Genomic DNA, 19,187 nt, shown 5'->3' with positions numbered 1-19,187 from the left:
ACAGAGTTCCCCTGACTGTGACATCTATATAAAGATTTGCTGGACCACTTACGAAGGTACGCTGGGAGTGTAGCCCCTCCATAAGCCAAGTGCCTGACTGGTAGTGTGTGGGAGGAAGCAATATGGAGAGGGCTGGTGTTCTGGGTTCTCAAATGACACCAAAGGAGTGATGTGGAAGCAAACTTGGGCTGGGGGGCCAGCTTGAGTCTGGGCTCTAAAGACTGGGCCACACCTTGCTGTTCTTCAGGTATTAACTGAGCACTTGCTCTGTCCTGGGTTGTTCAAGGTTCTGGAGATTGAACACTGGACAGGAAGGTTCCTGCCACTCCTAGAGCTTACAGTCCAGGAGTGGGAAGGACATCACTATCTGAATTATCTTACTTATGGCTTCATGTCATTATTTTGGAAGGGGAGAAGTTATTTGAAGAGTGGGTGAGGTATAGATGGGGTAGGATGGAATGGTCCAGAAAGGCCTGAAGTCTTTGGGTTCTGAACTAACTCTCCTGTGCCCTTGGCCCATCATTTTCACCTCTGAGGGTCTTTGCTCTCCACTTCTACATCCCACGAAGCAAGGTGTTGGACTCATTCTCTTCGTGCTTGGTTGGGTCCAACTCACGTCTCCGTGTTCATTTTCTGAGCGGGCCAGACTGGGAGGGAACAGGCTTCTCGCTGACTCCTAAGCAGGAACCGTCCCAGGTGTCACCTAACGCGCGGCTGCCTGAGTCTCCCTGTGACCCCACGTAGGATCCTTGAGGTTTCCCCGCGGAGCTGGACCTGAGGCTGTTCCCTTGCGGGCGGGGCACACCTGTCCCTGCCCGGCCCCCTACCGGGCGCCCCAGGTGGCTTGGGGCGGGGAGGAGCCGCGCCCCGCCCCGCGCGGCCGCAGCCAGCGCCAGCCCCCGGCGGGCGAGCTCGGAGCCGGGAGCGGAGCGAGGGTGCGGAGAGGTCCGGCGGGCACTGACCGCGCAGGTGAGCGGAGCCGGCTTAGCGGGCCGCGGGCGGTGGTCGGTTCGGGGACCGCGGACCCGGCGCCCGGGCCCTGCGGGGGCGCGCGGCTGCGGCGGGCAATGCGCTGCGCCCCGCCCCGCGCGCCGGGGGAGCTTGGAGCTCGCCCAGCTGCGGCGCGGGAGAGGGGTCGGGGTCCCACCGCCGCCCCGCCGTGTGCAGATGACATCTGGACCCGGTGGGGCAGGGCCCGAGTTGCACCGGTCTTGCAAGTTCCCAGGGCGCAGCGATGGGTGACTTCGGCGGCGTTGGAGGGGAGAAGAGAGGCTGGGGGGCCAAACTACTGCGGAGAGCGCAGAGCTGTGCGGGGTTCCAGGCCGATGGTGAAGCCAGCGAGCTCCCGCCTTTCCCTCTGCGGTGCTTTACCCGGGTCCAGCGCGGGTGCTGCTGCTCCCCCTGCCTGGCCACTTTTTGGTGTTAAATAACCGACCGGCACATTGGCTAGTTACAGGGGCTTCCGAAAGACTGAACACCACGGCTGCTTTGACTCCAAGGGACTTAGGTAGTAAGGCTGCAGATCTGTGTGCCCTGCGGCGTTGTGGGGTTTCGCGGTGGTGGAAGGGTACTGTCCACCTCTCAGGGTCTGGCGATCCGAGAGTGATAAAGTAGGGAAAGTCCTGAATGGTGTTTACATTTTCAGTTACTAGCTCTGTGACCTTGAGCGAGTTACTTAACTTCTCTGAGCCTGTTTCCTAAAGATAAAATAGGTATGATAATCTTAGGATGGCCTTAAGTTACACGAGGATCACATTGCTTAGCACACCCTGTGATGAAGTTCCTCTCCCCCTTTTCGCTCATGTGCTAATGTAACAATACTTCCCAAGGTCTCTGCACCCTTCTGAAAAGAAGAGGGGTCCTGAAGGCTCTTAAGAGAGGTACACAGTGCCAATGGAGTGCATTGGGGTAGGCCTTCTTTACCACTCTTGACTCGCTCGGGGCTGGTCCTCCATCAGGCTGTCAAGATTGAGAGAGGCCAGTGCCCAGGTCCTCCTGCTTTTTCTGGTCTGTGCTCATTGTCATTATCAACCCTGTCAGAATTCTTTGGATTGGATTTTGGTCACTTGAAAATTGCCTTGTGCAATGTGGGAATTGACTGGATCACATAAATAAAAAGGATGAGGGCTCTGATTTCCAGTTATCTAGATCCATGGCCTCATATAAGGTTCCAGGGCGAGTTCTCTCTCAAACACATCTTGGCTCTTTTCCCCGTTGTGTTGACTGGTTCTTATGGTATTATGGAATGATAAATAGCACTAACACCTCATCTTCAGACTGCTCCAAGAGGAGGGGAGAGAAAGAAAGATTGATTTTTTTATTCCCTCAATCCTTTTAACACATCTTATAGATCCACTCACAGGTCAAAAATATGCCCAAGCCATCTCAGCAGAGAGTAGATTTCCACAAGAGGAGAGGGCCTGTTAACCAAATCCACCAGAGCCTGGAAGGATTAGTTCAGCCACTGTGATAGTCCTATCTCAAATGAAGGGCATTGGGGGTAGGGGACAGTTTCCCAAGGAAAAGTCTGAATTGTGCGCAGGCAAAAATAGAACATCACTGCCTTTGCTCACTAACACCTAAAGGAAGTCTAGAGTAGAGTGTAGACAGCCTAAGTACCATTAGTCTGCCAGGCAAGCCTTCATTCATTTATGCAATATTTAATGAGAGCACAGCCTATGCCAAGGCTTCTGCTGAGGGTGAAAGGGCTTGCTTTGAGAAGCTCACGGTCTAGTTGGAAGAATGGGGATGCACAGTTCACAGTGTCAGATTGTCTATGTATCTGAGGTCAGAGTCTCCCAAGGAAACTGTTCTTGAGCTCTGAATTGGAGATGAGTATGGGTGTTCCAGGAGAAAAAGTTGAGGGGTTTCTAGGCCATGAGGTAGGGTATCCGTAAGCATACTTTCTGATGTGAGTAGCATTATTTAGGCTTATTTACTGTCTCTCACGAAGTGTCTAGTGTGTGTCATGTGTCAGTGGTTCAAAGCGGTACGGCCTTTGGTTGATTTCTAGAAAACTCTCTTGACTTTCTTTTTTTCCATTGATTTTATTATTTTTTTAAATGCACGACAACAGTGGAATGCATAACAATCCTTATTACACGTATAGAGCACTGCCCTCCATAATATACTGGGACTCCATCCTGCCTTCGTATGATTACATCCAAAGCATAGAGGGGAGGACAGGGCTTATTTCTCAGTTTTCCTCTGGATATGAAATGACTATTTCCCAGAAGTTTCCCGTGCCTTTGACCAGGTGTCAGGGGCTGCAGTGGTCACATATCTACCTTTAAACCAGTGACTGGCAAAAGAAAAGAGGGTAGCTATAATTGTTTTGACCCAGCAGTCTTTCTGAAGCTGAGGGTGGGCTCACCTTCCCTGAACACACACGGCTCCCCATCTGAACAGAGTCAAAATTCTGCTAGCGAGGAAGAAAGCAAGACTGCCTGTTGGGCTGTTAGGGGGGCAGCCAACCATGTCTCCCACAGGTGGTGGTAGGTGATGAAAGGTATGGCATATACGGAAATGCTGGACAAGCGCAGTACAAGAGGAAAACTGTGGAATGTGGCTGAGGGGAGGAAGGAGCAAATGCTGGATTGGAAGACTGGAGTGCCCGATATTAGACTGCATTGTGGCTAGGAAGCCTAAATCTTGGTCCTGTTTCTCAAAGAGCTAACATTGAAAACCTGGAAAAGACTTTCTGAGTTTTTGAGATCCTTCTGAGTAACAGCAGCTGCTCACACTGTGCTGGTCACTCTCAAGAGGGTGGGATGGAGTGGAAGAGTGTCAAGAGGGACCACCCGTGAAGATGTCTCCCAGGTGGTTCTGCTGGGCCTCTGGCTGCCCACCATTCCTCAGAACTTCCCTCAGTCCTCTTGAAAATACTTGCTTGCTCAAAATCGTGGCTTTGTCTCCGTATTGTTACCTGTCTTCAAATGAACAGACTGGGACCTGGTGAAGGTGCAGTTACTTAGTGGTAGATCCTGGACTAGAAATCAATTTTCTTGACCCTGAGTTCAATGAGTGATCACCTGAGTAGTTGTGTTTAGTAGGAACCAGCCTCTACCATGAGCTGCTTTTAAGTCATTTATTTTAGCCTGTTTTTGTTTGAAGCATGCAGTGAGTGCTACCTCTGCTTCCATTGGATAGGGTGGATTGTGCTAGAAATTTGGTGCTGAGTTGAGCAACCAGATGTGCTACTTCCCAAGATCCTTTCCCCTCTATATCTAATTAGCACAGAAATTGGCAAAAAGATCTGGTCACAACCAGGCACAGTGGTGCAGGCCTGTAATACCAGGGGCTGGGGGGTGGGGGGTGGGATGTATGTGGGGTTGGGGGGCTGAGGCAGGAGGATTGTGAATTCAAGGCCAGCCTCAGTAACTTAGTGAGGTTCAAAGCAGCTCAGCGAGTTCCTGTCTCTAAATAAAAGACAAAAAGGGCGGAGGGTGTGGCTCAGTGATTGAGGATCCCTGAGTTCAATCCCAGTACCAAAATAAAAAAAAAAATCTGGTGACTAAAGGAAGGGGTTGTTATGGTTTGAAAATGAGGTGTTGCCCAAAAGCTCACCTGTGCGACAGTGCAGGAAGGTTCGGAGGTTGTGAGAGTCTTGACCTAAACAGTGAATTAATCCCTGATGGGATTAGCTGAGTGGCAACTGGAGGCTGTGTGTGTGTGGGGGGGAGTGGTTAATTGGGGATGTGGCTATGGGGCATATATTTTGTATCTGGAGAGTGGATTCTCTTTCTCTGCTTTCTGATCTTGAAGTGAGCCACTTCTCTCTGCTGCTTCTCTCTGCCATGATGTTCTGCCTCACCTTGAGCCTGGAGGAATGGAGGCTGCTATCTATGGACTGAGACACCTGAAACTGTGAGCCCTCAAATAAACTTTTCCTCCTTTACAGTTGTTCTGGTTGGGTCCTTTTAGTCACAGCAACGAAAATGCTAGAACAGGGGTGGAGGGCAGCATATTTTGTTGCTGTTTTCTTTCTTTCTTTTCCTCCCTCCCTCTCTTCTTCCCTCCCTCCCTCTCTTCCTCCCTCCCTCTCTTCCTCCCTTTGTCTCTTCCTCTCTCCCTCCTTCCTTTCCTCTTCCCCACCTTCCTTCCATTTTTTTCTTCCACAGGGAATTGAACCCAGAGGCACTTTACCACTGAGCCACATCCCCAGCCCACTTTAAGAAAAAAAAAATTATTTTATTTCAAGGCAGGGCCTCACTAAGTTGCTAAAGGCCTTGCTAAATTGCTGGGACTGGCCTCAAACTTGCAATCCTCCTGCCTCAGTCTCCCAAGGTGCTGGGATTACAGGTGTGTGCTACTGTGCCTGGCTCTTTTGCTGTTTTCATTAGCAGTACTGCCATGGGCTGGCCAGGATGACTGGGAGAATGTGAAGGAAGCAGGGATAGACCTTGGGCTGTCATTCATTCCACAAATACTTACTGAGTACCTCCTATGTGTCAGATACCAGAAATCTCTCATTTCCAGTGGAGAAATATGGCCTGAGCAGGTATGGATTTGGGCAAAAAAATGACGGATGTTCACCTGGAAGAAGTGAGTTACATATTACATAATTTGATCTCATGGGATTTTTTTTTTTCACGCAGACTTTCTTTGTTATACCTCATATTGTTCCTACAATGAATTTTTACTTTCTGTGACCTTGCTAAAGTCACTTGTGTGTTCTAGTAGGTTTAGGGATAGACAATCATGTCGCCTGTGAATAGAAATAGTTTTTTTTTTTTCTCTTCCAATCTGGATGCCTTTTATTTCTTCTTGCTTGATTGCCCTGGTAAAGAGTCGTAGTCCAGTGTTGGGTAGGAGTGGTGACGAAGAACTTCCTTGCCTTGTGTCTTAACATAGGGATGAAATATTCAGTCTTGCTATTCTAATAAGTATGGTGCTGAGGAATTTTGTAAATGCCCTATGAGGTTAAGTAATTTCCCTTGTGTTTCTAGTTTGGATTTTAAATTTTATTGAATGGCTTTTCTCCATATGTTGACAGAGGTTTTTCTTCATATTTAATAGAATTATCCTGATTGATTCTCAAATATTGAACCATCCTAGCAATCCTGGGCTAACCTCCCCTTGGCTGTGACGTATTTTTGAAGAGATTGTATAGAATTAGCATTATTTCTTTTTTTCTGTGTTTGGTAGCCTTCACTACTAAAACCATCTGGACCCAGACTTTTCTTTGTTGAAAGATTTTTTAACTACAATTTCTTCAGTAGATATAGAATTACTCAGGCACCTATTTCTTCTTGATGAGTTTCGGTATTTTGTATTTTTCAAGGAATTGATCCACTTCACCTAAGTGGTCAACTTTATGGGCATAGCAATATTTGTGATGTTCCCTTATTATCCACTTAATGTTTGTAGGGGTTTCTAGCAATGTTCCTCTCATCATTCCTGATATTGGTAATTTGTGTCATCATTTTTTTTCTTATTCTGTATAGAAGTGTATAATTTTGTTGAACTTGTCAAAAATTTAGATCTTAAAAATTTCATTTCCCTATTTTTCTCTTTTCAATTCTCTCTCTCTTTTAAAATTTATTCCCTTTTCCTTGCTTTGTGTTCAATTTCCTTTTTTTTCCTATTTTCTGAATAGGAAACTTATATTGTAAAATTTCTTCTGTTGTAATATAAGCATTTAATGCTATATATTTCCCTCGGAGAATTACTTTAGCCTGCTTTCCACAAGTTTGATCTGAGTATTTTCATTTATTTTAAAGTATTTTAAAATTTCACTTGAGACTTCCTCTTGACCCATGTGTTATTTAAAAATGTCATTTAGTTTAAAAATACTTGGGAATATTCTTTTAATTTCTAGTTTAATTCTACTATTGTCCCAGAATATAAATTGTATGTTCTATTCCTTTAACTTTGGTTATGTTTGTTTTTTGGTCTAGAATATGGTCTGTCTTGGTGAATGTTCAGTATGCATTTGAAGAGAATGTGTATTCTACTATTGTTGGGTAGAATGTTTCAGAAATATCAATTAGCTCAAATTGCTTAATGGGGTTGTTTAGGTCTTCTGTGTTCTTAATGATTTTCTGTCTACTTGTTTCATTAATAATTGAGAGAAGAATGTTAGAGCCTCCATCTATAATTGTAGATTTTAAAAATTTCTCTTCTCTATCCTTTTTTGTTTCATGTTTTGACCAATAAGTCCATAAACCTTAAGAATTGTCATGCCTTCTTGGAAGACTGATCTCTTTCTTATTATGTAATATTCTTCTTTATTCATGCTAATATTCCTTTTTCTGGAATTTACTTTGGGTGTATTTAATAGTATAGCTACTCCAATTTTCTTTTTGTTAATGTTCATATTGTGTATCTTGTTTCTATTATTTTAGCTTATATATGTCTATATTTTGAAGGTGGGTTTCTGGTAAACAGCATACAGTTGTCTTTTTTAACCAATCTGACAGCATCTTTTAATTGGTGTGTTAGACAATTCACATTTACTATGACATTATTCTGGCTTAATTAAAATCTCCTGTTAGCTGTTTTCTACTTGTCCCATCTGTTCTTTGGTCCTTTTCCCTTGTTACTCAAGCATGTATTATGATTTTATTTCATTCCCATTATGAACATTTTATTTATGTCTCTTTCCCATTTTTTGGTGATTTACCTAGAGTTAATATATATCTTTCATGAGTCTACCTTCAAGTAATATTATTCTGTTTCATGTGAAGTGCAAGCGACATAAAACAGTGCATTTCCAGTTTCTTCTTTTCCATTATTTGTGCTATTGTTTGTCATCATTTTTAAGATATGTGCTATAATCAAAAATCTCATTTTTACTTTAAACCAGGGACCATCAAACTCTGTAAAGGTCCAGAAAGACTTTGGTATCACAGATGGTCCCTGTCACTCATTTTTCTTCTTTTCTTACTCTATCCTTTAAAAATAGAAAAGATTCTTAGCTATCAGATCACACTAAAACAGACAATGGGATAGATTTAACTTGTAGGTCATTTTTTTTTTCTGACTCTGGGTTGTAAACAGTCAGCTTTTATAGGTATCAAAAATAACAATAAAATAATTTTATTTAACTTTAATTTTTTTTTTCATTTTCAGCAATCTCCATTTCTTTCTATATATAAACAAGTTTCTGGTACCATATTCCTTCCTCCTAAAGAACTTCATTTAACATTATTAACAGTGAATTACCTTGCTTTTTGTTGGTATATGACAGGCTTTATTTTTGCTGCATTATTAAAAAATATTTTCACTGAATATAGAATTATAAGTTGACAGGTTGATAATTTTTTTCCTCTTAATACTTTAAAGATGCTGCTTCATTTTTTTTCTTACTTACATGCCTTTTGATAAGAAGTCTTCTGTAGTTATTACCCTTGTTCCTTTGTAGGTAATGTTTCATTTTTCTTTCATTGCACTCAAGATTTCCTTTTAAGTTTTGGTTTTCAGCTTTTTTAAACCCTAGGACTGTGTGTTAGTATTTTTTATTTATGCTTGATATTTATCCAGCTTGGTGTTCTTGAGCTTTTTGCATTTGTGGTTTCGTACCTTTCATTAATTTTGGGAAATTCATTGCAATTATTTCTTTTGTCTCATTTACTTTCTTTTCTTCTTCTCAAATTTTAATTGTATCTTAATTTAGAAGCTTTCTTCATTTCTGTTACTATTTTTAGCCTGTAGAGCATTTCCATTTGATTCTTTTCTATAGTTTCTCTCTGCTAAAATTACCCATTTCCCAAATGGATGATGGTCATATTTTCTAACCCTTCCAATTGGGTCTTTTATCTAATTGTGGCTATTTTAAATTCTGTGTGATAGCTTCAACATCTATTCCATGTCTGAGTCTGGTTATCTTTATTGTTACATCTCTTGAAAGAGTAGTTTTTCTTGCTTTTCATATGCCCCATAATTTTTTGTTGAGAACTAGACATTTTGGTAGGATTTTAGCGATTGAGATAAATCGTTCTTAAGTCTTGAAATGGGCATACCTTTCTATTTAGACTATGCACTTACTGTGAGGCTTGATGAGCTTAGTCGGAGTTGACTTGAATTAAGGTTTGTTGTTGCTACAGTTACCTCGGTGTACCCTGGACTTCAAATTCCTCTAGTGATGCCTTGTGTTTAGCACTGGGAATGGTTTACCAACAGGCTTTTCCCTATGTTTGTTCCACTGTCAACGTTAGGTTTTTATTTTGGGCCTCAGAGCAGCCTGTCTCTATGCTCTTTCACCTTAGCCTCTAGTATTCCATTGTTGTTCTTTACTTGATGCTCATTAGCCAACTTAGGTGCATCTACCCGGGTAAACGAATGCTCATGTCTTGCTCCTTCCTGCAGGTATGATTTCACCTTAGATTTTAGTCTAGTGTGTTATACTGCTCCCCAGCTGGATTTGAAAAAGCTATTAACTTGTGGTTTATGTGGCCTTTTATTCACTATAAGCACAGGAGTGATGCTCTTTTCAGCTCTGTATATTCTGGGTAGAAATCAAAAGCCCTGATTTCATGTTTTCAAGTTCTTTCTTTTTTATGATCTTCATGCAAAAACTTGGTGTTGTTTTCCTTTCCTCTGTGCTCTATAAAATATCACATATGCATTCCACACATATAAAATCAGTGTTTCTCAACCCTTACCTGGGAAGCATTAAAAAAATTACAAATTTTGGGCCCTGGGTCTCAGTTGATGTATGTCAGGATCTAGGCATGGATGTCTTCTTCAAGCTTCCCAGGTGCTTTGGATGTTCATTTAGGCTGAGAAGCCCGGGTCTCAATATCACTTATAACCAATCCTTTCACAGAGGATATATTCCAATATAAGTGGCAAAAGTGAACTTCAGGCCATTTACTTTCACCTGTGGAATTGTTTCTCCCCTCATTGTACCTTCTGTGATAGTGAATTGGCTGTGATCTCAACTGATGGTTTCATAGAAGGGGAAGGAGTTCTTATTTAACTTTCCACTCCTTATATGAATACCCTCCATGACAGTCAAATCTACTTGAAGTTTTTCAGGGGCTGGAAACTCTTTGTCATTCATAATAATATAACCCATTGTGGGATAGTTTTCCTGTTAGAGGTGCTTTCCTTCTATTGAATTGAAATGTTCTCTTCTATAGGCTATCAAATAATTTGTCTAACTTACTCCTTGCAAACTATTTTAAAGAAATCCATTGGTATGACCCAGACCATGTGTATACATGTTTGTGCATATGTGCACAGACACACACACGTGCATACAAACATGCAGTTTATGAAACAACACTCACTGTAAGTCTTGTATTCCTAAACTAATTTCATGATACATTAATAAGTTGCTTCTTGCAAAATTAAAAATGCTTGCCCAGCCCACCTTCCACTGGACATGGTTTCAAACATTTCAAAACAGCTCCCCTGGCACCTCAGTGTGTTTTAGGGTCTGCTGTAATGCTGATTCCTCCAGTAGCATTTCCAGCCTCTCACTGTCCTGGCCACGTTTATGCAGTAGGTCTGTGGCAGGTGCTGGGTGAGATGTGAAATAATATTCTATAGCTGCGGCCTGATGGGGGACCCAGGATGTACAGGATGATTATCAGTGAGTCAGGTGGTGGGTACGTGCTCCTGGAGGTCACAGATGAGAGAAAGGTCACACAGGTAGAAGACTGGATTTGGGGCTTGAAGATAAGGGTCACATATATGGAGTGGAAGGTACTCAGGAGTGAGTAGGCCATGAAGGGAGAAGAAAGGTATTTTAGTAGTCTTCCAGGTTCTATAATCACTCTCTCTAGGAGTGACTGGATTCACAGTATTTGAGAGAAACTTTGGGTTAGGAATAAAGAGGAAATCTAATTTATATTGTTTCTATAGACCAAGTACACAGAAGGTAACAGACTCAATTCCCTCACTCCTCCACCTTCCATGCCAGAGCCTTCCAGGGCTCTGACTCTGACAAATGTAGTTTGTGTGATATTGTGGAAGCTTTTTCTTATCATGATAAGACACAGCCTGATGGGGGTCATTTCAGGGCTGGTCACTTTAGCCTTGACTCTTCATGACTCCCTTCAAGTCTTGAAACAAACACCCACAGCCATTGGTCCAATTTTGTCTACTCTGTCTTCTCAGAGGGCCCTTCAACAGATGCATTGCTATATATTCTCAAAATAGGCTACATCTGACACTTCTCATGACCCACTTCATCTGTGAGCCAATCGGAGTATTCTTGTTTATAGTGAAATAGCCCCAGTGTCAAAATATTGTGTAAAAGCTGGATATTGTTGATGTCTTGATGTAAACACGTCATTCATTTTTGGGCTGTTTTACTGTGGTAGGAAACAAGGATGAAAGAATGCTATGGGAAAAATTGGTACTGTCTCTGTGTGTGTTTGTGCCTGCACAAGGTGAGAACCATAGTTCTTAAGCAACTACAAGAAGAATTGGAACAAAGATGAGGGCTGGGAGTGATTCACTGCTATGCCCACACTCCAGGGTAGGCATTGGTGTTACTGAGAAATGCATATTATACATTTATCCTATAATTCAGTACCAGGATGGTGTTTGTCTCCTGGGAAGAATTGATGAACAGCGGAGATCTATGTAATTCTTTGTATTTCTCTTTTTTCCTTGGTAGCTAGGAAGCCTGGAGCTAATCGTAAACATACTAAATTGCAGTGATAATTTTATTTCAAGTTCTAAGTATAAAGATTTCCTGTCTTAATGTGATTTCACCTTTTTTAAAGACAACAATTTTTACTTTTCTCTTATCACCATGGTGATATATATTCATCATAAAAAATGTGGTGAATAGGTTCCCACCCCAACTAGATATTTCCCCATGGCACAGAAATAGTCACTATTTATGTCTTGATCATAATCATCCTAATTTATATTTTGAGAAGGTATGTGTATAGGTATACATACATATGTATTTGTTACAAAAATGAAACGATACCTTTCACACTGTATTAAAACTCATTTTTAAAACTTAACGTTACATTTATAAACATTTTCTACACCATTAAGTATTCCTGCGCAGCATTATTTTTAATGGATGGTATATTTCATCATGAGGATGTGTCCTGTTGCTGTATTTTCAGCTTTTGCATTTGGCTTTTTGCTATTATAAACAACTCTGTCATGTACATTCTTACAGCTAAATCTTTGAGCACATCCACAACTATTTTCTTTGAATAACTTTCTAGAAGTGACATAATTGAGTAGAATATTTTTAAGGTTGGGTATATATTTCCACGTTGTCTTCCAGAAAGCATGAGCTAATCTATCTTACCACCTAGAGTTTGAGATGCCTCTTTTCCCAAACCTCCCCCCAGTACAGGATTATTATTTTTTAAATCTATATGAGGAGGCAGGACTTCTGGCCATGGCCCAGTGAGGAGGTCTGCAAATTCTCCCAGAAAGCTGCTATAAATCTGGACAAAATGAACAGAAACAGCCATGTTATCACTTCTGGTAATTCATCAAAGCCTGCAGCAATTGAGGAAGTGTTGATTCTTTAAAATCTGCTGAATTTTGAGTAAGAATAGTTAAATCTGTGGTGTTCTTGCTTGGGATTGCTCCCATCTTGCTTGGGGCTGCTTCCAGCTTGGTGGGTGCAGAGATGAGCACCAACCTCCACTGTCACTGAGACCAAGGGAACTCTTTATGTTAGTGGGTCACTCCTCTGTCTGTGAGTGCTTTCCTAGTTCCCTACTCCCCTGTTTCAGTTTTCCTTCAATCATTAAAAAATTATTGTGTTATAAACATTTATCTTATTTTCAAAAAAGTAGGAAATAAGCCAGATGTGGTAGTGCACGCCTGGTAATCCCAGCCGCTCCAGAGGCTGAGGCAGGAGGATCGTGAGTTCAAAGTCAGCCTCAGCAATGGAGAGGCGCTAAGCAACTCAGTGAGACCCTTTCTCTAAATAAAATATAAAAAAGGGCTGGGGATGTGGCTCAGTGGTTGACTGCCCCTGAGTTCAATTCCCCGTACCTACCCTCCAAAAAAAAGTAGAAACTGAACATACAGAGACGAAAATGATCAACACCTGTAAGCTCATGTAACTTGTTTTCTTTTTTGGCTTGTTCAATATAACTTTCTGTGATGATGGAAATGTCATGTGTTCCATCCAATACAGTAGCCACTGTCCTTGTGTGATTGCGATGTGATGGGTACAGTAGGAACCTGAGTTTCAGTTGTAATTAATTCTAATCAACTTAAATTGAAATAACCACTCAGGACTAGTGACTGCTATGTGAACTGAGTTCTGTTGTTACTATAATGGAAACGTGAATCATGCATAGTTTTAGAAAAACAAAAATAGGATCGTATTACATACTGTGATTTGTATACTCTCTTTTCTAGTTAACTGTGTGTCGAAAACATAATTTTAATGGCTGGATCACACTCCATTGAATGAATGAGTTTTAATTAGTTCAACAAAGTCTCTGTTGGACCTTCAGGATATTTCCAATATTTTGATATTAAGACAACATTGCAGAAAACATCTTTACAGCTAAAGTTGTGATATTCCTGATTACTTACCAAAGATGAACTTTTAGAATTTGATATTTAATACCCTTTTCCAAACTCTCTTCCAAGAAATTCTACCAGTTGTGCATTCTCACCTGCAGTACCTACAGCATCCCATCATTATTTAATTGAGACATCATATATATATCATAAATTTGCCCTTTTAAGTGTGTAGTTCAGTGGTATATATATAAATTTTTTTGTACTAGGGATTGAACCCAAGGGCACTTTACCACTGAACCACACTCACAGCCCTTATTTTGTATTTTATTTAGAGACAGGGTTTCACTTACTTGCTTAAGGCCTTGCTAAGTTGCTGAGGCTGACTTTGAACTCACAACTCTCCTGTGTCAGCCTCCTAAACTGCTGGGATTATAGGCATGTGCCACCACACCCGGCTGGTTTTTAAATATATTAACAAAGTTTTGCAACCATGATCACTATCTCAATCCAAAACATTTTTTGGCACTTCAAAAAGAAATCCCAGAGCTGGGGTTATGGCTCAGTGGTAGAGTGCTTGCCTAGCATGTGCGAGGCACTGGGTTTGATCCTCAGTACCACATAATAAACAAATAAATATATAAAGTTACAAAAAAATCCCATACCCATTAGCAATTAATCCCCATTCTCACCTCCTCCCGACCTCTGGTAATCACTAATCCACTTTATGTCCTGATAGATTTGCCTGTTTTGGGCATTTTATACAATTGGCTTTCTACCATATGTGGTGTTTTGTGTCCAGATTCTTTCATTTAGCATGTTTTTAAAGTGTAAGGTTTAAAATGATTTCAAAGTTCAACATAAGCCAGTATTTCATTCCTTTTTATGGCTGGATAATGTTCCATTATATGGATATGTATCTTTTGTTTGTTCTATCAGTTGATGGACATTTGGGTTGATTCCACTCTATTATGAATAATGAGTCAATGAACATCCATGTAGGAGTTTTGTGCTGATGTATGTTTTCAGTTCTCTTGGATATCTGACTAGGAATGGAAGAGCTGTCAAACGGTCCAATGAAGGTGTGCCATTTTTATTCCCACTAGCAACATGTGAAGGGTCCAGTGTGTTCTCATTTTTTTTTTTTTTTTTGGTATCTGGATTGAATCCAGACGTGCTTAACCACTGAGGCACATCCCCAGCCCTTTTTTAATTTTTATCTTTCATTTTGATACAGGGTCTTGATAAGTTGCTTAGGATCTCACTAAGTTGCTGAGGCTGGCTTTGAACTTGTGATACTCCTCCCAAGCTGCTGGGATTACAGGCATGTGTCACTATACCCAGCATCCTTATTCCTGCCTATTTGCCTCTTTTTGTTTATAGCCGTCTGGTAGGTGTGAAGTGATATCCCTTTGTGGTTTTAATTGACATTTTACTATAACTAATGGTGTTGAACACAGTTTCATATGTTTATTAGCCATTGGTATATCATTTGGAGAGAAAGTCTGTTTAAAGCCTTTGCCATTTTTCAGCTGGGTGACTTCTTTTTCCATTGTATATATATCTATCTCAATCACAAGGTACTGGACCCTTGTCAGAAATAAGATTGATAACTATTTCCTTGATTCTTTCTCTTCTCACTCCCTCAGTTACTGCCTTCTGATACACTAAGGTGTTTAATTATGATGATGTTCTACTTATCTTTTTTTTCTCCACTGGTGCTTTTGGTGTCATATCTAAGAAATCATTGCTTAGTTCAAGGTACAAAGATTTTCACCCCTATTTTCCTTTAATTGTTTTATAGTTTTAACTCTTCCATTCACAGGCTTGATCTAGTTGGGGTTAATTTTTGTATATAATATGAATGAGGGGGTCCACATTCACGTTTGCATGTGGCTGTCCACCAGGACCACTTGCTGAAGAGTGTTCTTTCCGAATTGTCTTGACAAGCTTGACAACAAATAATTGACATGAATGTCTAGGTCTCTTTCGGACTCTTGGCTCCTACTCTGTTGATCTGTTTGTCTGTCTTAATGTCAGTACTATGCAGTCTTGGTTATTTTTGTCTTGTAGGAGTTTGAAGTTGGGAAGTATAAGTTGTCCAACATTGTTCTTCTTTTTCAAAATCGTTTGACTTTTCTAGGTTCCTTACATTTCCATAAGACTAGCTTATTAATTTCTACAAAAAAGCAGCTGGGGTTTTAGTGGACATTGCACTGAATATGTAGATCCCTTTGAGAAGTATTGCATCTTAACAACATTAAGTTTTCCAGTTCTGAACATGAGATGTTTTTCCAGTTATTGAGGTCTTCTTTAATTTCTTTCAATGATGTTTTATAATTGTCTCTGTACAATACAAGTCTTAAATGTCTACTGTTAAATTTATTCCTGAGAATTTTAGTTTTTCTGATGTTATGTAAGTGAAGATGTCCATTTTATTTTTGGGTTCTTCACTAATAGAGCATAGAAATACAGTTGGTTCTTGTGTTTTGATCTTTTATCCTGAAAACTTGCTGAACTCATTGATTAGCTCTAATAGGTTTTTAGTGAATTCATTAGGATTTTTCGTATACAGATCATATCACCTACAAATGGAGGCAGTTTATCTTTTTTCATTTGAATCTGTGTGCTTGTTTTTCATTTTTCGCCCAATTGCCTTTGCTGGAAACTATGGTACTGGGTTGAATAGAAGCAGGGAGATCAGACAGCCTTGTCTTGTCCCGCCAGATGCTCCTGATTCGTGCCATGGTCAGTATTATTTATGCTATTTTTGTATGACCATTTTTATTCTCTGAGAATCTGGGTGTTACAGCAGAAGTTGCTGGCTGCTTCCTTTTGGGAAGCAATGAAAATTCCCTTTGACTTATGCAATGGGGAGTGCAGCAGGGCTACTAGGAAGAAACTATTTTAGTTGAAGAATCTATTCATGTGACATCTAGATGACAAGGAGTTTGACTGACATTATCTAACATGTAAGCGTTTGTTATTTAAAGGTACAAATGAAACTCTGCTGTTTCCACCTGTTTTTCGTATTTCATGGTGCCCACTGTGTGCTGTTGGTACTGCGCCGGGATCACAGAGATGAATTAACACAGTATCCTTCGGTGGTCATGGGGAAGAGATTAGGAAGTTAAATATTCTGGCAAACAGTCCACATTTGGACTTTGGGGTCTCAATATGCTGTTGGAACATTTACTTTCTAAACTATAGAATCAAAAGATTTGAGAACTAGACCCTTGGAAGCCCTATTTGTCCATCTCTGTATTTTTCAGTAAAAGGAATTACTTATTTAACAATTCCTGTACTTTTTTTTTTTTTATCAGCAACTCTTCTTTCTCTGAAATGCTTAATTACGCGCGCGCACACACACACACACACACACGTACACACGCACATGCGTGCACGCACGCACACACACATGCAGGACATTCTTTGAAAGCAGGCAATCCATGATCCATGTACTGCCCACTCCTGGCTCCATTTGTTGTGTCTGGCATGGGTAATCCAACACCAGCCTCATGATCGTCTTCAATGTGGCTCGTCTAGGATTCCTGCTTCACCTTGCCTGCAAAGACTGCTCAGCATTGTCCTTCCAATAGATGCTTGTGACTGGAACTGACAAGGAGGGGGACGTTATCCATCTCCAAATCTGAGCTACCCAGAAAGCTTTAGGGAGGGTTCCTGTTCTGGTTAATTGCATGTTAAACTTTCTTTGTAAAGAGGACACTCTGTTTTAAACTTGTCAATTCAGAGGATTACCTAGGATGTATAAAGTCATACCTGTGTGCTTACGATTAAGTCATCTCTCCAGAAAAGAAGGAAACTAGTACTAACTAAAGCAATTAAATAGGTCACATATTTAAAAAACTTACCTAGTATTTTTATATGTTAATTCAAAATTGTATGGTATGTGCATTTCCACTTTTATTTTTCTATTTAAAAAGACAGACTTTTTTTTTTAAGCTTTATTATATGCTATTTATGATGATGATGAAAGTAACATCAGGTTACTTCTTTTCATCCCACTGGTAAAATGGAAGGCAAACCTTACAGTCTTAGGCTACAAAAGAAAATGAATGGTCTCCACAAAGCTTTCAAGTTTAATTAACTTTTAAAGGAATCTGAAGTTCTAGTTTCTCCTTTTTTTATTACAAAGTATTTTTTCCTTTGATTATGTGAGGAGGTGAGATAAAGCTGCAGAATGCTTTCTGGTTCACATTGTTTATTGCATATGATACAGAAGCCAATTCAATCAAAAGGGAAATAGGAAAATAACTATTCTGTTTGTGCCTTGTAAGCGGTTTGTAGAGTTCCCTCCAGTCCCTACGATTAAGTGTTGGCATCTCTCCTTGTAGACTTCTAAAATGAAAATTAAAAAGTGGAGCAAACAGCACTTTAGTACCAAACACTAATACTGCGTAGGGACAAATTCAGCAAATGGAAGAATTACAGCAACGCAGGCAGTCATTTAATTCAGTGTTGGAAAAAGTGCAGCAGATGGGGAAAAGAGGTGCGAAGGGGATCCTGAGAAGGTTCCAGTTCAGCGCAGGCCTCTGATCATCTGACTATGCTGGGGATCCGATGTGGGGAGAGTGGGTGGTGGATGGGTGGTTTTAGCAGTTTTCCCTATTATGTGTGATAAATGCTTGTGACACAGGCTGTCACCCAGCTTCTTACCTCGGTTTGAGCCGTAGGCTCAGGGGGAAGCATCGGTTCAGCAGGGTGGCATCCAGGCTGCACTGGGTGACTCCTGTGTCTGCAGCTTTTTATCTTCTAAGAGGACACTTCCCTGGGTGACAGTCAGCCTTCTCCTGGGGCAATCTTCAAACCCTGCGCCTGGACTCAGTACCTGACCTTCCCCAATTATCTGAATACTGACCTTGGGGGCTTGCTAAAGGGGAGAGAGTCAGAAAAGGTTGTAGAGGGTTATTCCTTGAAAAGGTGTTGGCACCATGTAGAGGAAAGAGTGTCTGGAATGGCAGGCAGGAACTGGAGCCCTGTCCTTAGTCCTCCTGCCTTCTGACTGTAGGACTTTGCACGACTCACCTTACCCGTCTGAACCATAGTTTTCACATCTGTAAAGTACAGGTTTGGATTAAATATGTGATTTCCAAACAGAAACCCTAAGTCTCTCTCAAACCTTCTCAGAGGTTGACCCTGTCCCAACAACTGGGGTTCCTGGCCCTGTCCCCCAAAAGAAGCAGCAATGGTGTCTTCTCCATAAGCTTTTGTCTAAATAGGGCACTTGGAAACTACTAGGTGGCCAGATCCCAAAGCTGTGATGTGGTTCTTACATTCCAGTTGTCTGGAGCTCGGACATCTACTCCAGGCTGAATGTGAAAGGCATCAAGGGGTGCCCGTTATTTGGGGGCTGCCCTCTCTTTCTCTAGTAATGCTGGAATGTGTGCCTCAAGGACAGAATGCCATTCATTAGTGACTGGGAAGCTGTCCGTGGGGAAGGACCTCTGCCTCCCATTCTGGGAACTGCCTGATGCACTCTCTTTTTCTCTAAGACTGGATGTGGTCTGGAGACCTGAGACTTTGAAGGCAGCCTTAGCCTCCATCTTGCATTCTCCTTGGTGCTCTGCAGGAGCTGTGAGGCCACTGAGCCCTGACCTTTTAATGGCAGTCTCTAAGGTTAAGGCGGTAATAACCACCTGTCAGCTTCTGAGATCTGGGCCTACCGGTGAGTCACCATAGCTCCTGGTGAATAGGCCTTTCCTCCACGTGGGGCCTTCATCTGTCTGTTCCCTGACATGGGAATTTTTTCTTTTCAC

The 19,187-nt window shown here is 41.3% G+C and overlaps 1 protein-coding gene across 6 annotated transcripts in view; it reads left to right on the top strand.

Moving 5' to 3' along the window:
* Positions 1 to 854: 854 nt before the first annotated feature.
* Lypd6b (LY6/PLAUR domain containing 6B) overlaps positions 855 to 19,187 on the top strand; it is a 188,454-nt gene continuing 170,121 nt past the window's right edge. For 4 of the 6 annotated variants that reach the window (XM_046426983.2, XM_046426984.2, XM_058573467.1 and 1 more), the window contains exon 1: positions 855 to 969. The gene's annotated coding sequence lies outside the window, so the exon portion shown is untranslated. The remainder of the gene's footprint in view (positions 970 to 19,187) is intronic. The other 2 variants (XM_058573469.1, XM_058573470.1) reach the window with 2 other exon arrangements.

The sequence above is a fragment of the Marmota monax genome, unplaced genomic scaffold, assembly GCF_021218885.2.
Source record: "Marmota monax isolate L192 unplaced genomic scaffold, Marmota_monax_Labrador192_F-V1.1 WCK01_AAM20220418_F8-fsc00048, whole genome shotgun sequence".
Classification (NCBI taxonomy): Eukaryota; Metazoa; Chordata; class Mammalia; order Rodentia; family Sciuridae; genus Marmota; species Marmota monax.
This window is presented reverse-complemented; position numbering and strand designations above follow the sequence as displayed.